General features: G+C 39.9%; 1 protein-coding gene across 2 annotated transcripts in view; it reads left to right on the top strand.

Moving 5' to 3' along the window:
- Nucleotides 1-762: 762 nt before the first annotated feature.
- Nucleotides 763-26254, top strand: part of LOC146002524 (fructose-bisphosphate aldolase-like) — a 205290-nt gene continuing 179798 nt past the window's right edge. For both annotated transcript variants that reach the window (XM_083140430.1, XM_083140431.1), the window contains exon 1: nucleotides 763-868. The gene's annotated coding sequence lies outside the window, so the exon portion shown is untranslated. The remainder of the gene's footprint in view (nucleotides 869-26254) is intronic.

Here is a 26254-nt window from a genome sequence, read left to right as displayed (position 1 = left end):
TTTGTATATTAATGAGATTCAGCAGTGATAGTTCAGTATGGTGGAAGTCACATACTAATAAGTGCTTGAAAAGTCGCGAAACCTATGATCCTGTGAAAGATATTCGGATGAATTAGACCTTTATTTCGTTAAGGTATTTAAAATGTGATGTATGTCACAACTCGTGACAACACCCTCTTCGAAGTGGAACAAAGACAATTTTCACTTAATAGGCTGTCAACCCTATTTATCCAGTGGTTTCGTCCATTTAGAGCATGAGCACCCTTACGTTCTTTCCCTTGCTTCTCTGTGCCATTGCAATCGCCCCTCTGTGTCCCCCGTAGATGTTCTTGGCCTATATGCAAGAAATACATGAAAACTAATTCCATCTTGAGTGTCCTTTTGTCCTGCTAAATCTTATTATTCTTCTAGCATTGTTTTCTTTTACTTCAATATTTGACCCCATAGAATTGATTTCCGTCCAAGGTTGGGGGCTGCCCCCTGCCTCCAGTGGTTGCGCCACTGATGTAGTAGAGTTATTATCGCGATCACGAATAACACTATACCAATTCTATAAACAGTCATTACAGAACATTAGTATTAACTATTAATTAATTAATAGAATTCGTTTTATCATGTGTGTTATCTGACATAGTGTTTATAATGATAATTTTGTATGGTCAAGTTTTCAATCCGTAATAATATGTGACGTTCACACCCACGCAAGTTACGTACGTATTATATAACATCGAGCAGACGACTAAGTAGTACAAAAAATTCCCACCAGAGTCCGCCACATCTGCTGCTTTGGCAATCTCTCACCGTCCTCTTTGCCCTTGGAGAAGAAGTAATCAGCTGGTCGTGTTCGAATTTTCTTTATTTCCTAAAGGTAAGTCTGTTTTATTTAATTGACAGCTATTTACATGTGGTTGTGTTGACTTTACACGCTATCTGTGGTAATGTCGTGTTCCAGTGATTGTCCTTTTCCAAGTTCAAGGAGATTTAAAGGAGTGTAACTGTCGTGAAATTTACTCCCATGTCTTCTTTCGATACATATATATTAAATACGACATAAAATTGTGTAAATATGAATGAATTCGTTTACACTTCAATGTGTAGTATTTGTAATCTGTGGCTTTCAAGTTGCAGTCTAGATTTGATGGGGAAAAAATGTTGTTTTTTCCGTGTGTGTGGTAAACGTTGTATAATTTTTTTTTAAATATAATGGATTATATTCACTTTTAACAATGAGCTTCAGCCTAAACCAATTAGCAGAAAGATTTATTGTTCGTGTATTTATAAGATTACACAAGTACTCTTTAGCTATTGCATGTTAATAGTGTTATTATTACACACAGTTCATGAAAACATTTCACTGTTGTGTATAATATGCACAATTCATACTTAGATGTAAACCTGTTATTACTAAGCAGTGCTTGCATTCTAGCACAAACAACTTTTCAATTATACCAATGGGGATTGGAAAATATTCATACCGGCGTAAACAATGGCGTACTCAAAAGCAGTTAGTGGAGTATAGTTGCTGAGTTTACACACACACACTGCCTGGACAAAATTTATGTTATGAAAATGGTATAATTTGTTTCCAAAAGGTAAACTTCCTTTTGAGAGTAGACAACCACTTTTATTGACAAGGTATTTCGCTGAAATGCAAATTTTCTGCTGTTTAAGGCCTTTTAACTTGATTGTTTGATTGTACTTGTGAGGAGAATGGAGAAATACAACCCCTACCGGTTTTTAGGACAGCAAATTTCTCAGGTTGTCACTCTTTTACTAATTGTTAACAGAATTCCTTCACGGAAATGAAATCATTTTCATTTTAAATCATTATTTCTTTTAAATATTTTATGCGTGTGCTGCAAATTTTTAGAAATGTAACACCCAATACGGCGCGAACATTGTTCTCATGACCTACTTAACTTGGGTCATTCAATTCATTGAAGGTTACGTACTTTATTAATCAAGTTATAAAATCCGCCTATAGAGGCGCTCCTCGGAATCGTATGTATGCTAGCGCCTCCAAGTAGTAAATGTATGAACTACATAACCGTGCTTCGTTCCAGTCTAAAAATCAATATGCTCTGGTATAAAGTTCCGTTAACAGAGCTATTACGACTGTTTGTTACGTTACATTCCCGAAAGTAATTGTTTATTTTCTTTCAAAGCAATGTTGCAGTAACTTAAATTCGCATAACTATTGATTGTTTCAGTTGAATTTGCGACCACTTATCTTATTTATTACGGTTTTAACAATGGAACATTTTTTTATCATTTCAGTCATGCTTCTTGGAGAGAAAATTGATGAATAATGTTGTTAAGTGAGAGAGAGAAAACCAAACATGATTACCCGCTGACTCGCGTTAGTTCCGAGTATTGTGTGCGGTAGTGAAGCCCAGGGGTCGGGTCTAACCTAATGTGTTTGTCTATTTGCGGACTTTATTACTTATAATTTCATTAAACGACGTTTAATACAAGAAAACTGAAATTGTACATCTTGCGATAATTGCCGAAAATTTCTATCCGTGCCCTGTACTCGATCTTCTGCATGCAGTGAGCACTGGCGTTCGCAGAGGGGGGGGGGGGTTGAAGAGGCTACGCAGCCCCATCCGAAATTTTGAGAAAATTAACATTTTCAACGAAAAGCAGTGAAGAACGCGGAAGAAAAATAGAGTGCTAAATGCAAACTCGCCTTAAAATGACCCTCCATTGCCATTTCTTGAGAGTGGAAAGTTCTTTAAATATATGAAATATCTTATTGTGTATGCCTCCGCACTAGAAAACTGATATGCAATAAATGTTTACTATTCCAGCAGCTCCCAAAGAAAATCCTGCGTACGCCAGTGGCAGGGAGGCACCTTTGCGAGGACAGCTGGTCCCATAACATCCTATGTAGTTCGTGCCGAAAGTCTGATTTTAGGGACAGGCTTGCCTATAACTAGGGTGCGGATTTTTTCCTATTCGCCTTTTCTGTCCCTTTGTACAAAACCATAGGCTTTATGTTTCAAGTTCGTTTCGTGGTGTTTGTAGGCCGAAAACGCATTATTATAGTGCTTATAAATGACTATTTTAAGGGTTAACACATATTTTGCTTAATCATGCCTGAAAATGTCTATTCTGTAATTTTTGCTTATTTGAGGATTTTTATGCGCCTTTGGTTTTCCTTACATTGACGAAGGCAAACCTTTGTTCAGTGGCGTACGCAAGGGGGGGGTTACCGGGTTTAAATCCCCCTTGAGCTTTTGAAATATTATGGAAAATGCTGTAGAAGAAAATTAAAAATGGCTAATTTATCACAAATTAAAAATGGCTAAATTATCACAGTCAAAGATCTGCGACAGTAATAATAATAATTTGAATTATTATTCCCATGCAGCATGAAGAAAAACACAACATTCCAAACACAATCTAAGCGGCCGCAAAGTTCAATTTTGCAATTTGTTTTTGCAAAAGTCGCGCAGTGACTCTCGCGAGAATTGTGAAAATTCCTTGCTTCGTCGCAGTGTACCGACCTTATTGCAAACGTTCTTCCCGGTACTGATTTCACATCCCCTTGTGAACTCTCAAGTGATGCTGAGTCTACATCCACATCATTAAATAATGTTGAAGAAGTGCTTTGTGAATCACCTAGAAGTGATAAATGTGTTGGAATGTCTATAAACTTACTTTTCAACTTAAACATAGACTCAGTGGAATTTAGCAACATGTATTCTCGCGCTTCATCATCATCCTGGGCGAATTCCATAGGTAAAGGTAATGTAAATTCCCCCGTGCATAGAGCACCGTGCCATGAAGGCACACGTAGTGGTGTGGTGGGCCCCAAAGATTCTCGATCTCGAACTATTTTGCAGTTGATGTGATCAGCACCATGCTCCGGCAGCCTTCATCCCCCAGGGTTGCTCTCAGGTACCCATTGATATGAGGCTGGGTGCGGAGACAAGGCTGGATAAATTCCAACCAATTCCGGGAATCGAACCCGAATCCCACTACGTTGTCAGACTAGACCAGCGCGGATCCTTGAATGAGTTTCATATTTCAATTATTTCAATAAATTTAATATATTTGCTTGTTTTTATGGATTTTCTTGACACTTAAAATGTCTCACTTATCATATACAAATAACCGTTGACTAGACAATTATTTTGTAACAAAGAAACAAAAGAAATTTAATTTTGTTCTATTTCTTTCATAAATAGCAGCTGCATTAGTAGTAATTATTAGTAGTAATTAAACTAATTAATTAATTATAAGAATTATTAATTAATTTATTATTAATTAATTAAAGTATAATAAAACAATGGTAATGTGAATTTGTAGAAAGTTTTCGAAATAACACCCCCCTTGATGAAATCCTGCGTAAGCTACTGCCTTTGTTTATGTTCAAGTGACTGAAATCTGGTATTCGCCGGATTGAGGGTCGCAAGGGATTTCAGATCGGTGTCGTCCTAATTGCGAACACTTGTTGCCTAAACAGGATTAATCTCGAAGGGCAGTGCCCTAATTGCGAACACAATTTCATCAGGTTGGCTATTGTTGCTAGTCAAACCAGCTGTCTCTCTGCGTCACTACCCTTATTAGTTTTTTAAAACAGGTTTTTCAGTTGCATGTGTTCGCAATTAGGACAGGAAGTATTTCCTCACTTTTAAGTGTTCGCAATTAATACGATTTAGGCACTGTTCGCAATTACGACACAACCGTCAGGTCTTTGGAAATACCAAATGTCCCTTAATGAGGGTAAGGAAACTGGACAAATTGTTGGTGACTCATACTTGGACAAAACTATGCCAATCCACCCCTTCTTTGTTTCCATCCGAAAGTTTGTAGGAGTCGATCAGTACTCATTTGCTTTGTTGTATGTGTGAAAGAAAGTAGATATCTGTCGAGATATCGTGGTGATGTGTTTAAAAATGACAAAGAACAAGGCGGCCAGAAGTGTATTAATTTTAAAAAATGGATTGCTGGAGATGGTTGTTTTACCACGGACGGAATTTTTTTTTATTTAACGTCGCTTTTCTGGCACTTTTGGATAATCGCGAGGATGAGGATGAGTGATGACGATATGATATAAAATGTATAAAGGGACGTTAACAAAGAACATCCATGCCCAGGCCGGTATTCGGACCTGGGACCCCTGACGCATAGTGAAGGATGTAGCAGATATTTGGTACGACCTGTTTTGTGCATTTGTACCAGTCCTCTTCTCACCCAGCTGGGGACGTTACAATTTTAACGAACCAATCATTAAAGTAACTGGTAAGTAACCGACAGTTACTTTTTAACTGTTGCTCAGTTTTAAATGTAAATTTTCAAACATTTATTTGTTTCCCTACTTCTCTCTCTCTCTCTCTCTCTATCTCTCTCTATCTCTCTCTCTCTCTCTCTCTCTCTCTCTCTCTCTCTCTCTCTCTCTCTCTCTCTCTCTCTCTCTCTCTGCCCGTGTGTATATTTGTGTGCTTGTAACATAATGGACAATTAATTAATTTCTCGTATAGACTATTTTGATGGGCTAAGACATTCTTACGATGGTCTAGAGCTCCGCTCGCCCTCCTGGTGGCAACGCCCCTGACCTATAAATTAGGTATGCAGCCCGAATTAAAGAAATATTCTCTGTCCACCATTAGGACGAAGTCAGTGTAAATATGTGGACATGACTTAAGGGCAAATTCCGGTGGTTCGTCTCGATCGACGACTATTACGCGTAGGAATACTATAGTGCATATGGTAAAGCCATACTACTCAACTAAGCTACTTTTGAAGTTTTGTGACATACATTTATTAATTATGCACATACGGTACAATTTTTGAGTGTGTGTATATATACATATATATATATATATATATATATATATATATATATATATATATATATATATATATATATATATATACACACACACAGGGTGACTGGTAATTAGATGTATTCCCTGAAAGGGGTTAAAGTAGAGACAATTTGCAATAAATTTGACCATATGATACCCCGTCCGAAAATTAGTAGTTTTCGAGATAATCGAATTTCAATTGTTTCTTTAAAAAATGACAATTTTCCACATAAAAAGATGAATTGAGAAAAAACTGCTCATTGTATGGAACTTATTTCAGCGTTTTCTGATAGCTAACAAATAAGTGGTTCGTTGAATAAAAAGTTTTCCCCAAATAACAATCACATGGAAGTAACGGGTGGGTCTAAACTTACAAGTCATGATAAAAAAATGCACTCTTAGTTTACTTGGCAACGTATTAATAACAAAAATGGTATGACACGAAGCGTACAAATTACTTTAATTACTTCCTTGGGTCATCTGCTATCCAACAAGGTACAAATGTTGCTAACATTCACATTTGTGTACAAGAAATAATACTTCATTCATCTTCATGTGAATGGAACCAATGAACAATACAATTAGAGAACATTACACTTCTTTCTCAAAGTGGGCACCTCCGTTACGAATGCAGGCACGCTGGTTTTTACGGACATTTGGTCTCTTAACTCGTGATGTGATGGTGTCCTTGATGTGTTGACCAGCTGTTAAGATCCTCTCCCTGAGTTCTTCTTGCGAGTTTATCGGTGTCTTGTAAACTAAGTCTTTCATGTGGCAAGTACCCAGCCTTCAAATCGGGGGATCGAGCCGGCCAGGGAATCGGGCCGCCTGGGCCAATCCATTTCTTTGGGTAATTTTCATCCAGACACTGTCGCACGCCCAGGCAGAAGTATGGATGGGCGTCATCAACAATCATTTGATCTAGCCATTTTTCCTGCACCAAATCTTAAATGGCATCACTTATGAACATATTTTGAGGAACGGGATGGCAATGTTGTTGGAGGATGTGCCTCTAGCTACAAGACGTGACATGATTTACCAGCATGATGGCTGCCCAGCTCGATCCCCCGATCGATTTGACGCTTTGCGACTGCTACATTTGGAGCCACATGAAAGACTTAGTTTACAAGACACCGGTAAACTCGCAAGAAGAGCTCAGGGAGAGGAACTTAACAGCTGGTCAACACATCAAGGACACTATCACATCACGAGTTAAGAGAACGAATGTCCGTAAATACCTGCGTGCCTGCATTCGTAACGGAGTTGCCCACTTTGAGAAAGAAGTGTAATGTTCTCTAATTGTATTGTTCATTGATTCCATTCACATGAAGATGAATGAAGTATTATTTCTTGTACACAAATGTGAATGTTAGCAACATTTGTACCTTGTTGGATAGCAGATGACCCAAGGAAGTAATTAAAGTAATTTGTACGCTTCGTGTCATACCATTTTTGTTATTAATACGTTGCCAAGTAAACTAAGAGTGCATTTTTTTATCATGACTTGTAAGTTTAGACCCACCCGTTACTTCCATGTGATTGTTATTTGGGGAAAACTTTTTATTCAACGAACCACTTATTTGTTAGCTATCAGAAAACGCTGAAATAAGTTCCATACAATGAGCAGTTTTTTCTCAATTCATCTTTTTATGTGGAAAATTGTCATTTTTTAAAGAAACAATTTAAATTCGATTATCTCGAAAACTACTAATTTTCGGACGGGGTATCATATGGTCAAATTTATTGCAAATTGTCTCTACTTTAACCCCTTTCAGGGAATACATCTAATTACCAGTCACCCTGTATATATCGAAAAGGTGAGTTAAAAACTATTGTAATAACTAGAGCTATGATTTTTATGACCTAGAAATCACCAAAATATTCAAAATAAAAAATGCTCTCATAACGTAATTTTTAAAACTATGATTTGAAAAATATGCCCTTACAACTGAACTGTTTCAAACATCAATTTTTAAAATATGCTGAGATATTTTCACATACTATTTTTATTTCACTTTATGAACCCTGAGTAGCAATGTACAATGAATACGTTCTGTAAATTCTCAAATAAAATTATTGCCTATTGTCAACCAGTAAAGCCTTGTATTGAGTCAAGCTTCTTCCTACTTCAGCTGGCACAAGACGAGCATAGTTAAAGTAAACAATGCCATTCGGAACAAGTTTTGTAGTATCGACAGAAAATGTTTCTCAAAATAGCTACCTTCATGACGAAACAATTGAAAGTGCTCAGACGTTTTTGGGTAAAGTCTATTTTGCGCACTGCATTGCAGTAGGGGGAAAAGGTAGTTCCCATAATTGTGCAGAAAATAAACAGTCCTACACTTCGAAGAAATTCAACAATAAGCAAATATTTTCTGATTTCATTCTATTAGAAAAGGAGACGGGTTTTCACTATTTTTCAGGAAATAAACGGGCGTATAATTGTGAAAAATTCAACAACTTTAGTGTACATGGGTGCAAGACCGAATCCTCTTCGAAAGTGACTGTATATTCCTTGAAAAAGCAAAAATATGCTGAATGTGACCGAAAATTTATCAAAGTATGCTCTATCGCGTATAAATATGCATTAAAGAGTACCTTAATTTAATTCGTTTCTTCGTAATATGAATTTCTATATATTTAGGGAACACATCACCCTTACCAAAAAAAATATACCAAGTCATGAAAATCCTAGCTTTAGTAATAACTTATTGTAATGACCAATTGGCATGTAGTTACTTGTCGCAAGTCATTTGTTTTTGTTTACATTCACTTCATTACTTCGGCGGACGAAAAATAAATAACTTCTGCTGTTGGGTGAGTATTGGAACTTTGTTCTCGTGTTTCGCGACACAAACATCTCAACAGCTCACTCACGTTTCAGCTGGAGCAAATATTCTTGTGGACATAGAACTTTTATTTATCACACAAGAATCCATTGTTTGCGTCTGATAAGAGCTAAGTTATCTAGCATTCAGCAAAGTTGTTTTGTTTGCAATCAACTCAGTCAAACTAGTTTAGTACAGCTGTGCCAACTTGATCTTTTCACTCACGGATTGTTCCCAGCTGTTGCGTAGCCATCGGGGGAGGGGCAAAGGTTTCTTTGGCTAGTGCAAAGAAAGGCGTTTTCGAATATATTTTTTCGAAAGCCACTAAACTGATCGCAGGTTCAGCGGGCGGTTGACCCACTTTTTGCTACATAGCTCTATCTGTCCACCAATCGTCTTGAGGGGACCTCGATGAGTGTCAACCTCAAGTGCGAAGTAAAAGATGTAGGGGTAACATCGCTCTCCCGTTACAGCGTTGCCAAGCGTACATCTGTTTTTGTCAGTTGTTTTGATTGGCTTGTTTGTACAGTGTTTTGTGTAGTAATTGTCCGCGCTTTGTGTACTACTGTAGGACTTTTATCCAGTAAGGGCGCTGATCAACTCCCCCCCCCCCCTCCGTTTTACAGTACGTTTGGCAACATGCTGTGTATCCGACGCTCATTTGTTTCTTCCTGCCAGCAACGTTCGGGACCTTGTGACACGAAAATGCCCGATGTTAGTCGAAGAGAATTCAAGTGATCGCTGATTCGTTGTTTCCCAGCCGCCAGCTGGAAGTGCCAGCAGTATAATCGCATTGAAAATTCTAAGAAATATTACATGTTTAGAATATCTTCTACACCATTGGAGTGAATCTTTTTGCGGTTTGCTTTTGATCTTATGTGTTTGTTATGGTTCCGTGACACCGACAATTTTTTACCACAAATATTTCGACGAAAGCGAATCAGATGAGGATACACTTGAATCCTGTAGAAGGAATTCTAAACTGAACAGAATACCATAACGGTTTTTCGAAAAGAAGGGAATCTCTGAAAAATCCGTCGCTGGCACACCATGAATTGAGTCTTAGAGGAATTTTGGGCTTGTGTCACAAATTTATTTTATTCTTGTGTGAATAAATCACTGGGTGGTAGTTAAAGTACAATCTGTGTTACATGGTTATGTTCTGGGTTCGAGTCCTAGCCTGGATATTCCTTTGTTAGTGTCCCTTACAATTTAATCTCATCATCGTTCATCATCATCATCGTCGCGATTAGCCAAAAATGAAAGAAAAGCGACGCAAAAGTAATGGGAATATAGTTTGTGTTTAAGCATAAAGGGGCATTGGTCAGAGTGAAGTGTTTATATGGAGAAAGAAACACTCTACAGGAGAATAAATTCGAGGAAAATGTTAAGATAAAGAGAAAAGGTAACATTTTCTGCTCTCTGTTTCTTCCTTATCCCTCTTTCTCCTCTCTTTTTCCCTCTCTTCTTAAAAGGGAGAGCGATAATAGGAGGGGGAGAGTGTGAAAAGATAAAAAAGTGTTTCATATCTCTCTCTCTCTATCTCTCTCTGTGTGTGTGATTTTTCTGCCTATCTTCCTCTCTTTTTTTCTGCCTCCCTCATATTTTTCTCTCTCTATCCCTGTTTTTCTTCCTATATCTCTGTCTTTCTCTCTTCTTCCTATGTCTCTGTCTTTCTTTCTTCCTCTGCCCTCTCTCTCTCTCCCTTCCTCCCTCCCTCTGTTTCTCTTCCTATATCTTTCTCATGGGCGTCGCCAGAAATTTTTGCACGGGGGTCGGGCAAATGATAAAAGTTGAATAGTAGATAAATAATAAGTATTATTACCAGGTTATAAATGTTATTATACAATAATAAATATTATAAACTAACAAAAATACATTTCATTGGAAATAATAATAATTATTATTATTATTATAAATGGGGAGACTCTATCCACCAAACGAGTGAATAGCAGCACAACTATTTTCTATTATTTCTTTCGCATTTTATGCAGTTAGTATCTGAATGCATTTTGTGTATTAACCTTTGCACATCTCTTTCAAGAAAAGGCTTTAAATGTTAGGGGGGATTTTTTTTTCATAAAGTGTGTTGGGTGACCTCTTACCTACAACTATAATTATTAGAATTTTGAAAACTGTAAAACCATTCGTTCCTTGGATGAAATGGTAGAATGTAACCTTGTTCCTGTATTTTCACTCAATGTTTTCGATCCATAGCATTTTTACTTTGATTATTCTGTTCGAATACTAACTAAATGAACTTTATTTCTGTTCTTAACAATAAGAGTAACAAACTTTCGGCTTTCTTGTATCTTTATATGAACGATGTCAATTTCAAGGTGGGTCCACCGAACCGTTCGACCCCCCCCCCACCTCCCGACGCCCATGACCTTTCTGTCTTTCTTTCTTTCCCACCACTACACCTCTGGGTGTGTGTGTGTGTTTCTGCTTATCTTCCTCTCTCTTTCTTTGTTTTCATTCTGTTTTTCTTCCTACAAATCTCTATCTCTCTTTCTTTCTTTTCACTCTGTTTTTCTTCCTACATATCTTTCTCTATCTCTCTTTTCCTTTTTTCACTCTGTTTTTCTTCCTACATATCTCTCTCTCTCTCTTTCTTTTCACTCTATTTTTCTTCCTACATCTCTCTCTCCCTTTCTTTCTTTTCACTCTGTTCTTCTTCCTACATCTCTCTCTCTCCCTCTTTTCTTTCTTTTCACTCTATTTTTCTTCCTAGATCTCTCTCTCTTTTTCCTTTTTTCACTCTGTTTTTCTTCCTACATATCTCTCTCTCTCTCTCTTTCTTTCTTTCTTTTCACTCTATTTTTCTTCCTACATATTTCTCTCTCTCTCTTTCTTTTCACTCTGTTTTTCTTCCTACATATCTCTCTCTCTCTCTCTCTCTCTCTCTCTCTCTCTCTCTCTCTCTCTATCTCTCTCTCTCTATCTATCTTTCTAAAAGTGAAGAAAGAGAGGAAAGAATCAGAAAAGCGAGAAACGAGAACGACGGACAAATTGAGACAAGGACGCTGAAAAAGAAAAGAAGAGGAGTCATGGTAGGGAGAGAAACTGAATGTTAAAAAGTAAGATAACAAGAAAGTGAAAAAGGGGATAAAACCATAGAACAGAAGAGAGAGGGGAACGGGTGAAAATACTTTTCGCAGCTGCACGACTAGCTCTGACGAAGGGAGACTCTCGTGTCTCTTGCAGAAAATCAGCGCCGGCGATGCAATGTGCGCTATCTTCCCGCCATCCGAGCGAGAAATATGGCATGCACGTACTCGCTCTCCAATAGACCAAGCCGTTAAAGGATTTGATAGCCCCTCTTCCATAGTTGTAAGGGCCAGACCAAGTTCTGCCTGTAACCGGACCCTGACTAGTCTCGTCAGAAATGCGTCTCCGATAATTATCTTTCTGCTGCTGCTTCGGAGGGCAGTGGTTGGTTGTAGGCACACTGCGGTTTGCAATTGCGCAGTACTCAGACTTCGGACAGTTTGGCCGCAAACCGACCGTAAAAAGTCTATTCACTCCACTGCACTGTAAATTTGAAAATTTACGGTGCGGTGGAGTGAATAGAGTACTGAATCGAGTCACTGACGTATGCAGGATTTTTCTTCGGGAGGGGCTAGAATTGTAAAGATGGATAGTACGTATCTACTTTCTAAGGGGACGGTACACACCATAAGATATTTCGTGTGTTTAGAACTTTACACACTCAAAAATTCCAATCGAGGGTCATTTTAATGGGTCTTTCCATTAACCATTCTAATTTTTTCCCAGAGTTCTTCTCAGCTTATATTTGAAAATATTTATTTGCTCAAATTTTCGGAGGGGGCTGTAACCTCATCAGTTCCTCTGCGTACGCCAGTGAATGGAGTACTTTCCGCTTTTTTTAAAAAATAAGTTCTCCATCCCCTTCCCATATAGGACTCCCTAGCTCGATGTCCTGTTCTGGGTACGTTTCAATTATAACTGTAGGCCCAGTTCTGATGAGCCTATCTGTGTATAAAACAACATTTAATATTTTTATTTTTTGCGTTGTTTTCCTGTCTCTAAGTTAATCGCGTCGATGAAGATGGATGATGATTAGCGGGAGAACATCCAAGCTCGGGACAGAACTGGATCCCTGTACGAGATCGTGAGGTCATGGCCCATGGGCGTCCGGAAGGAGGGCCGTGCCCCCTCCCCTGGAAAGTGAAAGTCAACCAAATATTATATATTTCACACCCATAATTTCATTTGAGCCACAGTAATATGTGTTAATTATTGCACGAACATGATAAATGCAAATTTAAGCAAATTTTTTTGAGGTAACAACACTATTATTGCGGAAAATGTGCCTTGTTTGCCCCACTCTGGAAAAAAATACCTTCCTTGCCCCTCCCTGGAAAAAATCCTCCAGACGTCCATGCCAAGGCCGTTGTAAAACTGGGTTAAAACAAATTTTTGCCATTAGCCTCCCTTTTGTCAAGATGCTGCGTTTTTTGGATTTTTAATCAATCAATTTTAAAATTTGTAATTCCAACTACTTCGTTTGGGAAGAATAGGAGCAAAGGAAAATTAGGTGCAAGATAGAAAGTGAAAAGTGGTTAAAGGGAGGTAGTAAGACAGAACGAATAAGGGTAAAACAGTTTAATTGTTAGAGGGAGCAAGAGAGACAGAAATTGGGTGAGAGAAAGAGGGACAGAGAAAAATTGAGAGAAATAAAGACAGTATTCTGGCTACAGACAGAGAGAGGAGATAGGGAGAGGCAAACAACAGCTGGATAAAGAAACTGAGACAAAGGAATAATTGAAGAAAGAAAGAGAGTTGAAGAGAGAGTGAATGGGATGGAGAAAGGGTAAAGTGTAAGACTGAAATGGAGGAAGCATTAGAATAGAGGGAGAGAGAGAGAGAGAGATTTAGTTTATAAGTAATTTCATGTACAGATCGACTACTCGGGACAGGACCTTCAGTTTCTTTAAAGTGCTTTTCCCAAAGCACTATGTGCCTGTGCGTCCACCGGGTGTCTAATCAGGAACCCTTTGGTTACAAGGCGACCACGTTACCACAACGCTATCGGCCCAAATGAGGGGCAGAGACAATGAGACAATCTTGGCAACCGTGTCAACCAAGGCAGAAGGTACTTTTCATTGGTTCAGATACATCTTTTAACTGTTAGTCCACTCACAATTATTGCGCTACGACGCCAGGAGTCCCGTTTTCGAATCCCGGCCTGGGCATGAATGTTTGACATCTTCGCAAATTAGCCAATCCCTTCCTATTTAACCTACCTATGCATAAAGTGAACCCAAGCATTTCCATAAACGTCTCCAGTCTGATGACGAGTTTTTGATGTTATTCTTGTAAGCTAAATGCGAAATTTGCAGTTGCTGGGTCCTTTATCGTAGCTCCTCTTACTGCATAATATTCAACAAGTATCGCTGCTTTGCAAATTCATCCTAGCTGTTTTGGCACCCTGCAACAATGACGTAACGAAGAGTCAACATCGTTAGATAAGTTTTACCGCAACCATCACGTGATCATATTACACAGCGGGGCTATTTTTGTTGAGGACATTGCGGCATTCGTTTCCAGGCGTTGAACAAGGCGGTTATGACGTTCGCTGTTTTCCCCTGTGCCACTTGAGTTTTTTTAGACACGGACAGGGCAAATAGTTAACAATTCAATGGTTGCTGGCTCGCTGTGACAAGCATTTGTCGTGTAGCATTTCTGTATTGTCCTGCTTACCTAACAGGACAGCAATTTTTGAAAAGCGGAAAGAACTGAATGGAAGCTTGCATTTTTCGATAATAGATGTCAGCACAAGGAATTAACCCTAACATCTTTGGAAGCATGTAAAGTTAGAATTCTAATTTGTACTATTTCCGTGTGTTAATCATATTTAATTCACTCTTAGAAATACAATCAAAATATATTCATTTGTTAGAGTTTCTGGAGAAAATTCAAGTTTAGTTATGTAAAGTATTTTGATATAAATGAGTGAAAAAACTTTGTAATCCTAGGCTGGAAGATTTGGATGGAAAAAAATAGTTCTTGTTGTTTACGGGGAACGCATGCTCAGAGTTGTTTGGCAGAGGACGACTGAAAAAGTATATTTTGAAGAATTCACATTGTAGGGCGCAGTGGCGTGTTTTGGATTTCATTTCGGTGGCGGGTAAAACGTTTTATTTTAATGCCTCCCCTTCTCCCGGCAGCGACAATAACTTTCATCCCTATCAGGAGGAATTATATCGCCTCTAAAAATACATTAGTCACATTTGTAACATTTCCCAAATATAACAAATGTAATACCCTTTGGAATTCAAGTATGAAAAAAGGTCTTTGTTTCTTGCAAAAAGCGAAAATATGCCGAATCTGACTGAGAAATGGTTCAAATATGCCCGATTGTGGAGAAATTGCCAAAAGTAGACACAAAAGCCCCCTTACGAACCACCTTAATATCATGAATTGTTATATTAGGGGGGTGTAACACCCCGCTTCCTTTCCGCCCTCCAGAAATCCCGGTATTATATTCAGTGCCGTAGTCAAGGTATTTTCAGAGAGCATACGCTGTGATTTTGTCATTTATTTCCATTATGTTTTGTGGCCCTATGTACATCCATCATGCATTGTCGCTTGCGGCACATATCAACTCTATTTTGCAGCCGCGTGGAATGATCGAAAGGAAAGAGAGGAGGGGGAGAAATGATCTGTCAACATCGAAGATCGGGATCCGTTCACGGGATCCCATAGTAAGAATCCCGAAATCCCGGATTATACAGTCAACTTGGGATTTCATACCCATACCCTTAGAAAGAATATTCAAGATCATGAAAATCATAGCTCTATTTATGACGAATACATATCAGCTTTTTTGCCCTACATAGATAAAAAGAGTGCAGTGTCACTCTAATAAGTTATATGCTATTATGAAAAAATATCGTAAATGATCAAAATGTACAATGTGAAACTTTTTAAATGTTACATCCATGGACGTCCGGAAGGGTGAGAAATTGATTCATTGATTGATTTGGTTTATTTTACTTCGCTTTTCTGCCACATTTGACTAATCGCGAACAGAGTCGGCGCCAGCGGCGTGCGAAGGGGTGTTTTCGCACCCCCTTCAGCACTCCCTTTTCAAAATCTTCCAAAATAGTTTCTGGAAACGAAACATTTGTTTAAAGAGGCGACAAACACATTATTGTTCACGAGTACTAAATGCTCTTTAATAAACGAAAGAATTTGTTCAAAATTATTACCTTTAGTAAATGCTACTAAACTGCTCACAAAAAGTTTTGCATCACCCAAGAAATGATAGAAAGAACAATCGCAACATGTCCCACTGGGCCAGCTGTGAGAAAGCACACTGTGCTGTGCAAGATACCCATTCAACCCCGCATAACTCGCCCTTCAGATGACAGCCACGACCAGCTGAGCATATTTGTGTGTTCGAACATCTCAGTATTGTGGGTGGTAATGGTCAAGGCTATATCTCCCACTTACGTAGAGAGACTCAAGTAGTGAAGGTGCGTTGTAGACATGCCCAGGCGTACAATATCGCAGTTCGATCGGGCAAGGGTTATCGCCTTCGTGCAGAGTGGGATGTCACAACGGGCGGTAGCCGCGACGATGGGAATCGCACAGAGCGATGTCAGCAGAACATGGAGAAGGTACACAGACAGTGGGACAGTAGCAGATCACCACCGTTCAGGTCGACCACGGGTAACAACACCAGCCCAGGACTGTTTGCTAGGAATCACAGCCCTGCGGCACAATACCAGGACCGCAAATGAGTTGCGAAATGACCTCCAACTAGCCTCAGGCGTACGTGTTTCGACTCAGACTGTTCGTAATAGACTGCGAGCAAGAGGCTTACGTTGCCGAAGACCCATGCGTCGGCAACCTCTAAGTGCAAGCCAACAGCGTGATCGTTTGGTGTGGGCACGCGAACATGTGCATCGGGGACCTGCAGATTGGTCGTGTGTACTCTTCACAGATGAATGTAGGCTTTGTCTGAGGCCTGATTCGAGACGTGTGAGAGTGTGGAGAGGCGTAGGACCGCGGGAGAGACTTCGTCATGTGCAACCTGTTCATCCATTCCAAGGAGGTGGCATTATGGTTTGGGCAGGGATTATGCACGGCGGCCGAACGCCCCTAATTGCAATTCAAGGGACACTGACAGGACCGCGTTACAACAGAGACATCCTACAAACAACTGTGGAACCATACCGTCGGAACATTGGTCCAACTCTTGTGTTCATGGATGATAATGCCCGGCTGCATCGTGCAAGGGTGGTGCAAGATTATCTGCAGCAGGCCCAAATTAACAGAATGCCCTGGCCGCCAGGAAGCCCAGACATGAATTGTATCGAGCATGCTTGGACCATGTTGAGGAATGCAATGGCACACCGTCCTGTGCTCCCAGACTCTCCACGTGAGCTTCTTTTGGCAGCACAGGAGGAATGGGATCGTTTACCACAGGATGACCTTGATCATCTCATTGCGAGCATGCCCCGGCGTGTTGAAGACCTCATTGCAGCTTGAGAGGGACATACCAGGTGGTAAACATCCTGTCTGACATAACAAATAGGCACATAGCATTGTTGTGCCATTTGTTTCCCTTTGCTACTTCAGCAGTGTGTCATTTTTTTTTTTTTTTTGATTAGTGTGAACGTTCTTTTTCATTCCATTCCCATGTTTTCCACGTTTGCTTCTTTCTTGTACTGATTGAGCAATTGTATGTTTATTTTCTTCCCAGGAATACAGTTTTTGTTGGTGATGCAAAACTTTTTGTGAGCAGTTTATTTTTCGTTGTTTACAGTTGCCAAATAGCTTAACCAAACATGTCTTGTTAATTGGAAACAAATGAGATGAAATCAATTGAGCGTATAATATTAAGTATTGAAGAGACAGCACTCTTATTTTATACTACAGCCATTGATATTAATCTGAAATGGGGGCCACATGTGGTCAAAGATTGCAAGCAAAAATTAATCAAGTCCAGGGCACTCGCAGGATTTTTCTCAGAGGGGGCAGTCACAGATACTTTTTATTATTATTATTATTATTATTACTATGATTATTATTATTATTGCATTACTACTGTTACTACTATGTTTTTTTAAAAATTACATACATTTGTAATTTCCATATTATATATACAATTTGCATAACTGTATACTTAACATTAATTCATGTAGGACAAAAACCTGTTTTTTATAGTTAGACTAGCTGATTGCCCGGCGTTGCCCGGGGATTTATTTATCCCAATGTTCAATTAGACAGGAAAATAATGAATTCTAACTATAGTGTAAAATGAACTTGGAGTTCAACGGCCTTCGGAGTGTCACTATTCATCTTAGCGACCCCGTAAACTATGGATTCCACACTAATATAGGTCGTTTTCGCAACACAAACTCACAATAGCCTGAATGTCAGACAACCCGAGAAACACTATCGTTGTGCGGGATTGCATAGAGTCACCGATGTCTGTTTGTGCGGAATTTTATATCGGTCGTTTTCGATTATTTTTACATGTCACCCCTTCCCATCCCACCCCTAGGGGTGCCAGGGGTGTCTTACCCCCACAGTATTTCTTTTTGAGATTGCAAGTGATACGTGTACCAAGTTTGGTTGAAATTGCTCCAGGCGTTCGAGAGTTATGCCGGAACAAACATACACATATGCATACATACATACATTTTTATATATAGATAACACTGGGGAACAGTGAAATTGCGGCACAGTGTTTGAGAGTTAATTTAGGGCAATTTCATGCTGCTGAATAATGATATTATAATATATTTCCCGAATTGGCTCTAATTTATGAAATAAATGCAACTAAACCAAAATGGCGGAAACATAAGACATACATATAAATGAACTTCCAACAACAATTTAATATTTCTTTTTGCGATTACAATCATTATTATAAAAATAGATTTATATAGGCCTATGATCAAAATATTTAAGAAAATATGTACACAATGAAGTAACAAACTATGTGAAACGTTTTCTATACGATTTCCTGCTGTATTGCTTTTTAGGACAATCCCTCTGTAAGCTCCAACAGTAGTCGGCCATCATGTGGCGATCCCACCGTCCCTGGTACCTTTCTTCCATTATTCTTATATCCTGATGGAACCTTTCTCCCCGTTCTTCACTAAAATCACCAACGTTCTCAGGGAATCCGTCAATGTGTCTATGTAGAAAATGTATCTTCACACTCATATTAGCTCCCAATTTCTCAAAATTTTTCAACATATTTCCAACTATATCGGGGTACTTTTCTGCTCTGTGATTCCACAAAAGTTTTTGACGACGGACACAAAGCTCAGTCAGGCCTCAGATTCGATGTAAGACATGTAAGTTGTAAAATTGGCATAATTTATGAGTGTTCGAATTTGTGGTGGTCCGTCAAAGATTCCTGCCTTCAATTTTTCAATACTTAGTTCTGGAAAAGTGTGGCATATATATTTGAAACAATCACCACTTGTATCTAAGACCTTGACAAACTGTTTTATCAACCCAAGTTTAATATGCAGTGGCGGAAGGATGATTTTGTCCCTATCTATCAGCGGTTCATGAATGATATTAGCTTTTCCCACTAATATTTTCCCTTGGGGGCCAAACTTTTATCGTCCAATGCTTTTCTCTAGCACGACTATCCCACAAACATAGGAAACAGGGATACTTTGTGTACCCACTTTGCTGTCCTAGTAAAAAAATCACCATCTTCAAATCCACACACACGAGCCACTTATGTTCAGCATATTCAATTTTTTTCTAAAACCATTTATGTTTTGGTATTCTTCTTTAAGGTTTGTTGAGTGTCCGATATATTGCCTAGCAATGCTTCATAAGTTGCCTAGCAACAATTTACAAATAAATAAATAAGTTTATTATGGGAATTTCAGCCCATTATCAAATCTTGATATTACCGAGAAAAGCGTAGAGTCATTTTACCTCCTACATTTTTCATGGTGTGTTTATTTTTATAACTGGAGTCAATTCAACTGAACCAATCATACAATTGGCAATAACAGCTGTTTTGTGTGCTGAAACTGTTATTAAACTTTATGCCGCAAAATAAAATCTTTTTTTTGTTCCCCAGTGTAATCAGTGTAAAATAGACTGTAAGCTTACATGTATCCCTACTTCAAGTAATAATAATAGTTGCTGTAACTTGCGGCCTGTAAGTCACAAAAAACAATACTTTTTGTTATAAAATATCTCTACAATTTCACCATTCGATTTTCATTAACTCTTTCCAGAAATCACAGGGTGGTACGGACGCCCATGATCAAGTCATTCGCATATTTTCATGAAAGACTACTGAAAGTTGATTGCTGTTTGATGTAGTGGCTAAAGCACAAATGCACGCTTGACTTTTCCTTTATTTTGAACTTGACACCCCCTAAATTTGATTCCGCACTCCCTCAGCTCCCCTAGATGATCAATCCTGGTCGCGAAGATGGGGAAGAGTGATGATTTGATGATGAAATTGATGAAGGAACACTCACAAAGAACACCCATGTCCAGGCCAGGATTCGAACCCGGGACCGCTGTCGTCGTAGCGCGCTGTGCTAACCATTCCGCCACGGAAGCCTCCGGAAAGGTGAGAATTGTTTGTCAGATTAAAATTATATATTTCACTGATGTAATTTCATTTCGGTCATAGTTATTTGTTAATTATGTACATTCATAGTTTTCTTGCTCCTTGCTCCTATGGTTTACATGTATTACTACTATGCAGATCTTATAGGGCAGGCATGTCCAACTTCAGTCAAGTAGTGATCTACTTTTTATTGTCACAACAGGCAGTGAGCTACTATTAATCGTTAATCTTTCCAAAAATTTGTACCTACTCAGCCATTATACATTATAGAAGTTGAATTCAAATAACGTAGCTATATTCGTATAATTACAATAGATACCTGCGATCGACCAAAAAACACTCCGCGATCGACGCGTTGGACATGCCTGTTATAGGGTGTCCAGCGTCCACTATATTTAACCCTAGATTGTCCAACCTAAGCTTAAAGTTAACCTTCTGTCATGCTTTTGAAAATGTGGATTAAGGAAAGATATCGATTCCATGGCTCTTCAGTTGCTAGGCGCCGTTGCCCCTCCCCCTCCCCTCTGAATGCCTTCTGACGTCCGTTTGACGTCCACCGAGTGAGGGAAGTTCGAGATGCAAGCGACATCGTATTGAGGGTCGTGTTTCATGGGCTGGGAATTTGTCAGATGAAAGAAACTGTGAAGAATGTCATTTATTGATGACCAAACTCATTTTTTGTAAGAAAAAAATCTTCTAGCCTGGGTTCAAGGTTATTAGGAGCTTAAGGTCCAATATTGTTGATTTTTATTTTATTTTTGGAGCAGTCGCCTTATTGACTTTCAATATGACATACCGAAACGCATTCTACGTTTCTGAGTTCTTTTTGTATTTCGCGTTTTCTGCTTTTCTGGAGAAGAGTGACATTTTCGTACCAATTGTGCATTTATTTCAATATCGTCCGAATGGACGTTTTATTGAGTATGAATTCTTCCCCATGTTGCAAGTGGAAGCGTTTTTATACGTTGATTAATCTAGACACGATATTTGCCTGTCAATTACATCTTCAACCTGTCCTTTTTCTGTTGATATCTTTTTCTATGCCATCGGAAGTTTGATATTCCTAAGAGAACAAATCAAATAATTCTCCCGAAGCGCAATGCATTTTTCCTTGCCTCCTACGGCCAACCTGACAGTGTTGCCAAACCTGATCCGCATAAAAGAGCTACATTTCAACTTGAATGGAGTTAAGACTGACTTTCAAGGGTCTAGATTTACGATGGCTGGATAAAGTGCCTCCTAAGGTAATTTTAGTTGTCAAAGGGGTGGGGGGCACTGCTTTTACCGTTAACTTTAAAGTGATGATGACAATTTATTCTTAATTTTCACCGTCTAGATCCGGCGGCATCACCCATCTCAACAATCCAGCGATGGTCCTATGAAATCGAAAATAAAGGATTCCTGGATAGCAATATTATGTTATCTTCACGACAGCCACGACGCTATAAGAAAGTAGCTGGGGAGGTTAGAGAGGGTGGGTCTATGCAGCCAATATAACAATATCACGTCACGTGCAGAATGTATACTCATGGAAAAATTAGTCTGTGTGGGCTGGAGCCATTGATGGCATCATATTGGGGCCCCAGTTCACAGGCAAACGAGTGCACGAAAGAGTCAGATCTGGCTCCAAAAGAGCTAAGTTGGTAACAATGCCGCGAAGGGAAGAGCCTCGAGAAACTGTTTCTCATGCTCTTAACTTGACGGGCGGCGAAGAGTATGCAGTGGCGTAGACAGAGAAATTTTGGGGACTCTCAAGAGTGGAAGAAATATTCAGAGGTGGACTCGCTTCTGTTGTCATGCCTGCTTACTCTCTGTTCCATTCTCTTCTGCCTTACTACGTATCTCTCTCTTTCCTAGCGTATACTTTCACTCTCACTCTATCTGCTTCTCTCATTCTTCCTGTTTGTCTCTCTCTATTAATTGTAACTGTACTTTTCTATCTCCCACTATTGCCCTAATCCTATTTCACTCTTTCTCTCCTTCCGTTTCTCTTCACTCTCCGCCACTCTGTCTCTCTGTTGTTTCCCTATCTGCTTGTATCTGTCTGCTGTTTCCCCTCTTTGTTTCTGATTGATTGTTCTTTCCTCCATCGCGCTCTCTCTCTCTACGTTCTCTCTCTCTGAATCGTGGCAGTGGAGGCGTTCATCCGAACGGGTTCCATTCAGGAGACGCAGCAGACACGGTCCGATGAGGAAAAGAAAGCAAGTCGAATCCAGTTTCTATTTAGTGGACTCAAGTCTGAACTTGACAACAACGCTAAGGTATTTTCGATTAAATTTCGATTTCATGATTTATAAAAACGATTCGTGTCTGAACAGGCGAACATTCATAAAACCCCACTGGGTATTCGGGATCGAATCTAGGCTGTGCCAGCCTGAGGCAACTCGCCTCTACGAGGGGTACCTTTTATATGTGAGGGGACTCACCCCTGTGAAATAAGGAGAACACGAACGACATTCAATATTTAACACTTCTATTGACTGGACGTAGCAGGGTCATGGTAACAATAGAAAGGATGTTTGTTTACCTGTAGATTCCTGTAGAGATGATCGTCTCCGCTGATTTGGTAGATAAGGCACGGTCCTGAAATGAGACTAGGGAGCGCAACCCCCGCTTCTAACTCTAGCCTAGCACCGATGTTCAACGTATAACTTGGAGGCAACAACTGTTTATAACTTTCGGACTATAACCAGGGGCGAGATCTGTTATCGCGATCTATTTAAGTGGGATTCAAATTTCCGATCGTTAAAGCCGTTGAGCCAACTTCCATCCGGTCGTTAACCGTGTCAACGGAGTTTAAAGATCCGCTGAAGATTTAAGATGTTCTATGCTTTTAAGAAGCTACCTCCAACGCTTCAGCCGAACCCCTTGGCAAAGTGATTAGTCTATCGAGCTCTGACGCCAGGGGTCCCGGGTTCGAATCATGCCCTTATGAATGCATCTAAAAAATGAGGTAGATATCCGCTTGGTACTTCCGAAGGAATCACAGGTTAAATAAAATTTGCTTTAAGTATTTTTTTTTCGAACAACATATCAAAGTCTAGGACGGGATGTAAAGTCTCGGACACTAAGTCGCAGAGGGGGGGGGGGCAGGGTGTGCTTCTCCTCCCTGATATATCAGAAAAATCTCGATGTAATTCGAATGGCGAAATTGTAGTTCAAAACGTGGATGAAGGCTGCCATGAAAAATAGCAAATTAAGTGGTCTCTGTTTGATATCTATGCACCGTGAAAAAGTGATAGATGGAAAGGAAGCAAGTCCGGTTTCTATTTAGTGGACTGAAGTCTGAACTTGACAACAACGCCAAGGTATTTTCGATTCAATTTCGATTTTATGATTTATAAAACAAAAATAAAATGTTAAAGGTGAAATATGAGTTTTTATGACTGAAGGCCAAGATATGAAACCTTACTCTGCCCCCAGTGCTCGAAGTAGCCATTCCTAGCTGGAAGGGATGCCTTACCCAGTTTAGGAAAAGGTGGAGGATGCTTGTATGAATCAACTTGGAGAAAATGTAGTGGGGTGGTGCCTATGTAAATTATTAGAGTGGAGGATGCTTTTTTCTTAATTGCAAAGGGTAACATCTCCACGTTGCCCCCCCCTCGCCCCCGAGATAAAATCCTCCAGACGCTCGTCTCGTTTTAGAGTGGTCTGTCTCAGTCTCATTTCAACAAGTCTTGAAGGGTCTCGTCTCGGCAAGTCTCGAAGGGTCTCGTCTCGTCAAGTCTCGAAGGGTCTCGTCTCGTCAAGTCTCGAAGGGTCTCGTCTCGGCAAGTCTCGAAGGGTCTCGTTTCTGCAAGTCTCGAAGGGTCTCGTTTCTGCAAGTCTCGAAGGGTCTCGTCTCGGCAAGTCTCGAAGGGTCTCGTCTCGGCAAGTCTCGAAGGTTCTCGTCTCGGCAAGTCTCGAAGGGTCTCGTCTCGGCAAGTCCCGAAGTGTCTCGTCTCGGCAAGTCCCGAAGGGTCTCGTCTCGAAATTCATAAGGACCTTCTCGGTACTATCCCTACAATCCACTATAAATTAATATCCCGAAAATTTCCCTTTTCTGTACATTCGGGCGGTAACTGAAAGGGAAATTCCCTTTCATGCTTTCGGAGGGAATCCCTCTTCACCTGAGAACATGCGAAATTCCCTCGAAACGTTAGCATGTCTTCTCCGCACCACCAATTAGCCAAATTGGACGTCGGAGGTAGAAGGCGGGGGGAAGGGGGAGGTGAATTGTAACATTCGTTCCCTGGGGACGCATGCAGGGAAGTGAGCGGAGACGAAATGGGATGCATTAATACTCCTTCCTCCCGCTTCATTGCGCATCTCCGCAGAAGACAGAAACTGCTTATCGATTGGCTGCTGCTGGAAGAAGAGACGCGCGCGTGTTCGCGGAATTAGTCCGAGTTTCGTTCTGGGAACACCTCCAACATCCGAACTTGAACTCTCACCCAAGGAGGACTTCCCCGATGGCGCAGTGGTAGCGTCGTCACCTTCTAAGCTGTAGGTCGAGTCCCGATTAGCCTTACTGTGCATAAAGTGGACTTAAAACGCCAACTCTCACCCAAGGACGTATTTATGGGGAGGGTCCGGGGGTCGAGAACCCCCCCTGAAAGAATTAGCAAGTATATAAATTAAATAATACATAATCGATACTCATTTATTTATATGGAATTTCTTGGAAGGTAAGGATTATATTAAGTTCATATGGCATTGATGGATAGTACCAAAGAAGAGTTATGCATTATAAAATATTAATCAGGAACTTTATTTTTCGTTGGATTGCCCCGGTAGCTCAGTCGTTAAAAAAATGATTGAAAAAAAGTCGTTAGGATGTCTGACTACCATGCGAGAGACCCGGGTTCAATCCCCGGCAGAGGATTTTTCCCACCTGTTCAAGCGGTTCAGCCCCACCCAGCGTCGTATAAACTGCACCTGGAGGAAACTCTGGGTGGTACAGGCGGCCAGGAGCGTGGTGCTGATCACATCACCCCCACCTCCGGCCGTAATCATGAAAGTGTGGGCCATAATTCCGCACACCCTATACGCCTTCATGGCGTGGTGCAAAGCACAGGGGAGCAGGCATACTTTTCGTATACTGGATCCAGTGGCCGCGATTGGGTTCCAAAACTGGGGTCAAGGTGCCAAGACTAGGATGCGGGGGGGGGGGGCAAAGACAGTTTACTTTCCCTTGGTAGATAAGGTTTTGCATAGTGCGGGGGCAAATTGGCAAAAGGTAGTGTGGAGGGGGCAGCTGCCCCCCTACGCCCTCCCTTATCGCCGCCTCTAGCTGGATCTATCATTCTTTTTTGTTATTCAATAAGTATCCAATTCTTTATCTATTTGACATTAATATCCTTGCTTTGTTTTTATACAAATTTTGGTGATCTTGAATACACGTCCTGTTATATCTCTATTCTAATACCGTCTTTTTACCTATTGATGCTATAATAACAATATCTTAATTAATCTAATACTTTATTAACGTTATATTTTTTATTATTATTATTTCTGAAATTTCTTTGGTGTATACTGAAGCTACAAGCCTCTTGTTATACAGTGAAACCTCGATTTTACGTTTTTCATGGGACCAAGCTGAAAAAAAAACTTAAAATGCGTGAAAATAGAAAATAGAGGAGCATTTTAAAACATTTTTGTTATGTTGTGACCATCAGTATTGAATATATAAAGCGGAAAAATGTAAAATCCGGAAACGTAAAAGCGGGGTTACACTGTATTGATTTTTTTTATTGTTTAAGTTTTTTTAGATGTTAAGCTCGTTCTGTTCGGAAACACGAAGATTAGCGGAGACTGCCAAGTTATTAGAACCAAGAAGTAATGTATTGTGAGGCATGGTACTAATTCATAGCGTATAGATTTCGGATCTAAACGTCTTTTCTTTAAGTCAGGTTACAAAGCTGCGCTAAAGGGTTGATATTCTCGTAATTGTTCTCTTGGTCATGAGTAAAATCAGATCTCATATATAGGCACCTAGAACAGGCTCTGAAACTAGAATACCTTCTAATGCTATT

This window comes from Lepisma saccharinum, chromosome 18 (genome assembly GCF_977018435.1).
Source record: "Lepisma saccharinum chromosome 18, izLepSacc3.1, whole genome shotgun sequence".
NCBI classification, from domain to species: domain Eukaryota; kingdom Metazoa; phylum Arthropoda; class Insecta; order Zygentoma; family Lepismatidae; genus Lepisma; species Lepisma saccharinum.
Note: the sequence above shows the minus strand (reverse complement) of the source record. Positions and strands in the feature narration are given on the sequence as shown.